This window comes from Mus caroli, unplaced genomic scaffold (assembly GCF_978045245.1).
Source record: "Mus caroli unplaced genomic scaffold, Mus_caroli_1 scaffold_13, whole genome shotgun sequence".
NCBI classification, from domain to species: Eukaryota; Metazoa; Chordata; class Mammalia; order Rodentia; family Muridae; genus Mus; species Mus caroli.
In genome coordinates, this window is record NW_028227268.1 from 74058932 (window position 1) to 74064609 (window position 5678).

The 5678-nt window shown below is 38.0% G+C and overlaps 1 pseudogene; it reads left to right on the forward strand.

The window, feature by feature from the left end:
- The first annotated feature begins 1373 nt into the window (after positions 1 to 1373).
- LOC147001545 (T-cell-specific guanine nucleotide triphosphate-binding protein 2-like) lies at positions 1374 to 2737 on the forward strand (annotated as a pseudogene).
- The last annotated feature ends 2941 nt before the right edge of the window (positions 2738 to 5678 follow it).

The following is a 5678-nucleotide window of genomic DNA, read 5'->3' on the forward strand; positions in this document are numbered from 1 at the left end:
CAATTGTATAGATGTTTATTTTGTCTATGTTCCATAATTTCTTTGTCCATTCATCTACACTGAGTTGATTTCATTGTGATCATTAACACAGCATCTCTAACCACGGATGTGCTTGCATCTGTGTGGTCTGTTGACTAACAGTCTTTCACGTTGAAGTGAGTAGTGTACCTGGGACAGTGATCAATATCTGATCAATATCTGCACCAACTTTTAACAGTGAGTGCACTTCCTCTTTTCAACATTTGTTGTTGGTAGTGGTTTCTTGGAGGTAACTTTCATTGAATTTCCCTTTCTCTGATAGTTCAAGAAATCGAGTAAATTTTCAAGTATGTATTAGCCATTTCATGTAGTCTCTTGGCTGTCACTATCTCTCATTGGACCACTAATTGACTGAATGATTTAGTTTTTTACTGTTTCAGTGATTATTACATTTTCAAAATACTCCACCCCTCCCCCAGATCTCACATCATTTGTTGTGTCTTCTACATCACACTAAGCCTTGGAGGGGGTAATTGAGATATCACATTTAGGACTGAGCATTCAAAAGTCACTTATGCACATTTCTTTGACCATCAAGAATTAATCTAAAGTTACTCTTACTCACTATACAGAACAGCTTCTATGACCAAAGTTAAGAGCCATGCTAATTCGTGGATACAAACATGAAAATGTAAATGACAAATTGATGGCCATGCCATGCCCATTTGACAAAATAACCATAGCAGCTTCCCCACCAGAGCCTATGACCTCCACAACCAGAAGGTTTTAATTGCCACAGCAAAGGGTTTTCAGCACCAAAGAGTGAAAGAACTTTTGTAGATATCAAAGTCACAAGAAACCCAGTAGATCAAGAGTCTCCACATCCTTAGGATGCCTTCTGACCATGAGTTGAGCTCTCCAATTGAATTTGCTACCATTCATGTCTATTATTGAAGTAAAACTGAAAACCTGAATGTTAGTGTGCATGTCATAATGTGACCTTATCTGGAAAGGCTGACAGAACTATAAACTTGGGTAACATCTTTTTCCAGACAAAAATCTGGGCATCTTAACCCAGGCTGACTTCATACTTGTGATCCATAGCGCCGCCTCTCTAGTGCTGCTATTACAGGGTTGATTTTTATCTGGAAGAACTAAAAACATTGTAAAGAAGAAAATAGTCAAAGGTTAAGGAGTGTGAGTCAAACCAAAATTTATACCTACAGCCAGGAGTAAGTGCTGTCCTGTCCTGCACATTTGATTAAAGGGAAGAAAGTCTCTATAATGTAGGGGCAGATACTAGACCCTGAGCTCCCATTGGTTGTTCTTGCTGAACTAATTTGTTGACCCTTTTGGTTTGTTCCTCACTTAGGTATCATCGACATTTGCCAGGAATGGGTCAGACTTCCTCTTAGACATCCCCTCCAAAGGAGGATCCTTCTTTGACCTTCCAGATGAAAACCAAAATCCTGTCTCAGGAAATAATCGCCTTCATTGAATCATCCCTAGAGAATGGAAAGCTTCAGGAAATAGTTTCTGCAATCAGCAGTGCTCTGGGAGACATAGAGAAAGCCCCACTGAACATTGCAATGATCGGGGAGACCAGGGCTGGAAAGTCCAATCTCATCAATGCTCTGCAGGGAGTGGGGGATGATGAAGAAGGTGCAGCTGCTTCCACAGGGGTGGTACATACAACCACTGAGAGAACGCCATACACTTACACAAAGTTTTCCAATGCAATACTGTGGGTTCTGCCTGGCATGGGTAACATGGGGTTTCATCGCATTCAACCTCATGACTATCTGAAGAAAATCGAGTTTGAGGAGTATGACTTCATCATTATTGTCTCTTCCAGATGCTTTAAAGATAATGACGCAGAACTTGCCAAAGCTATTGTGCAAATGAATAGAGGTTTCTATTTTGTTCGAACATGCACAGAGGATGAAAAATTGTTTGGATGTATGAGATTCAATAAAGAGAACACATGAAGAATCTTTAAATTCACATACAAGTAAACTCAAGGAATGTATCCACCAGGAGCCTCCAGTCTTCTTAGTCTCTAACTTTGATGTGTCTGACTTTGACTTCCCAAAGCTGGAATCCACCCTTCTGAGCCAGCTCCCAGCCTACAAACATGTTCATGCTCACTTTGCCTATTGTTACAGATTCCACAATAGACCGGAAGAGGGATATGCTGAAACAAAAGGTCTGGAAGGAATCCACAACTCCAAGAGCATGGGCTACCATGCCATCCCTGGGACTGACCCAAAAGGACATGGAGATGTTGCAACAGACTTTGAATGACTATAGATCTTCCTTTGGTCTGAATGAGGCATCACTGCAAAACATCGCTGAGGATTTGAACGTGACACTGGAGGATCTCAAGGCAAACATTAAGTCTGCACATTTGTCTCAGATGAGCCAGATACATCCTTAACAGAGAAACTATTGAAGTACATTGGAAATCCTTACTTTTCAAATGTTTTCCACTTGCAAAATTATTTCATTGACACAGTTGCGAGTGATGTTAAAATTATCCTCAGGAAAAAAGAGCTTTTCACAGAGCAGGTGAGCTCGTTCAACTCCAAGGCCTCTCTATATCGGGAGGAGTCCGTGGGGAAAGTGTTTCCAGTTGTTCCAGGAAGCACCTTTCTATTTCACTTCGTTGAGGTGTTTCAAAGTGACTCTGACAAACTGTCATGTCCATGTTCTGCTCCTGTTGACATCCTGGGGTCTCTCTGGTGAGACAGCTACATGATGCGCTCCTAAGGCTTTTCGTTGTAAATCATCTCATTTCTCTGGTGTTTATTTGCTTTGTATTTAAGAAGTGTCTCAGTTAGATGGCAAGCTACTTGTCAGTTTGCTTTTGATACCCTATGTGTGACAATCTGATGAAGTTTTTCATACCTGTTTCCCTTTAAGAGGTTCAAGGTTTTTATCTTACAGCAAGCTCTTTGGGCCACATAGGGTTGTTTTTTGTATAGCATGAAGGGTGAGTGTCAAGGTTTAACCTTTCCTGATGTCCAGTTTGCCCAGTTTGCCCAGTTCCATTCTTCAAACTATGTGCCCTTTATAAAGCATGAGCATTCAGAAGCCTTGATGACATATTGACTGACTGTAGATGCAATCTGTTGCCTACACAGTTATGCATAATGATGGCTCTGCTCTTCCTGTCAGTTTGTTGGTGTATGAGCCTGTCTTCATGCAGCTATTGGACTGTTTTTTTTCACTGTGGCTCTGTGCTATACTTGAAATCAGGCATTACAGTGACTCCTAGCCCCGTTGGTTTTGATCAATATTGTTTTGGCTATTTGCAGTCTTCTGTGTTCCCACGTGAGTTTTGTGATTCCACAGTCCAGTTCTAAATGGCATTGATGTTTTAGTTGAGATTGCATAGAGTCTGAAGATCACTATCTGAAGTATGGACACTTTGATAACATTGATGTTTATAAACTGTAAACGGGAATCTTCGCATCTTTTATTGCCTTCTTTGAGATTTCTTTCATGTCTGCTTTGGAGCATCTCACTTCCTTGGTTTCTTAATGAAACTTGACTGATTCCTTCCTTGCTTGCTCTCTAACTTCCTTTCTTCCTACCTTCTTACTCTGCCTTCTTCTCTCGTGTGTGTGTTGTGTTTATTGTAAATGAACTTTCAAGATTTCTTTCAAAATTTTACATTTCTGAATATCTAAGACAAATCTTATATATTTACTTTAATTTCATTCATCAGTATTTTCCTGGTTCTCATTGAGGTTTTTTCTATTTCATTACATTTTAAGTGCACATACAACATGGAGAGTTTCATTAAGGCATTTCTATACATGTATGCCATTATACATTGTCATTCAGTCTTATCTGTCCTCATTCATTCATTTGCCTGCTGCCCTCTGCCATTCCCCGCCCTTATCTAGCTGCTTCCCTTAATGTCCCTTCTTCTTCTCATTCACATTCTGTTCCTCATCAGATACATTTCCTCCTTCAACATTTCTTGCCTCTCATGTGATTGATTTTTTTATTATTTATGAAGTATTTGACAGGAATTTAATCTACTACAATTTCTTTGGAATCTTTAAAAATATTTATTTATACATTTACTTTCATGTATATGAGTCTTCACATAGCCTTAAAACCAAGAATCAGATCTCATTAGAGATGATTGTAAGCCACTATATGGTTGCTGGGAATTGAACTCAGGACCTCTGGAAGAGCAGACAGACCTCTCAACTGTTGAGCCATCTCTTCAGCCCTCTTCAGAATCTTTTATTAGAGAGTTATGATCCTTTGTGTGCATTGTTGCCTTGGCTATTTTGAATAGTTACAGTGTTCTGTGTAGCAATGTGTGCTTCTGAATGGAGATAGCTACCAATTATATCGAATGTCCTTATTAAGAAAATTCTCCACAAAAACATGTCTTATGAGGTTGGGTTGTTATGTAATATTAAGTTTATTTCCAGCTGGCCATCACATTGTAGATGCCATATCACTATTCTGGTGGCATCTAGTGAGTTTTGGCTCTGTCTATTCCATATCAGGATTGTTGAGAACCATTGTTTCATAAGGTCACACAGGACTGGGACTCTCATACACTGCACGCAACTGTGACATAAATAGGAGAGTATAAATGATTCATTGTAGATGAATATAAGTTCATTTCTGTGGTCACAATTACTAAGAGTTCCTAATAATACTTCTACTTGTAAATCAGTTAGGGCATCCCAGCACCAGTGAGACAGAGATGGGAGGACCTTTGGAACTCATACTGTATGCATGAGCACCTGCACACGTGCATGCAGCATCACATACAAATTGTCAAGTAATTACCCTGGGAGTTTTGATATCTTAATATATTATTCCTAGTGACAGTATTATATATACGGATGCCCTCCTTTCCCTTACTTTTATTGGTGACATGGGTTCCAACAAGATAATTAACTGACTCAAGAAAAAATTCTGTCTAACTGTAGCTTCTGTATTGAAATCTGCGTACCACATTATTAACACCAGAGTATCAGAGCTAAGTGAAGCCAATCTCTCATGATTTCTTACATTCACCTTGTGTTCTAATTCTAATTCCAAAGTTCTATATGTGTCTGAAACACCAAGTGAAAAGGATATAGCTGTGATTCATACTCTTCATCCCAATGTTCTGGTATTTTTAGTACCAGTATTGATAAACTTTGACCTACACTCATAGCTGTAATGAAGGCTTGTTTTTCCACAATTCATGAAATACACATAGTTTTAATGTTCTTCTAAGATTATAATAAAGTAGGAGTATCAGACAAAAATTGATGTGGCCTAAATGACCAAAATATGTAATATATGGACATATATGTAATATGTGGATTCCTAAAGGAAACACATCTGACCTTTAGTTTGTTTCTTTGGCCTAAAGAACTGATGGTTCCTCAAATAAGGTCTTTCATGGAAATAGTTTTTTATTCAGGCTTATTTATTTATTTATTTATTTGGGCAATGACTCTTTTTCTATTCTATCATATTCTTTAAAATTTATAAATTATTGTAACAATAAAAATGAGCATTATAAAGGTTGTTTGATATAAAGCAAAAAATAATTGAACAGTCTTATGTAGATGCTTGTCTACAGTAATACTGAAATACATACATTTTTCTCAATATGAATTTTAAATAACTCCAAATATGTTAACTGTATGATATTTTAAAATAATATATTACTG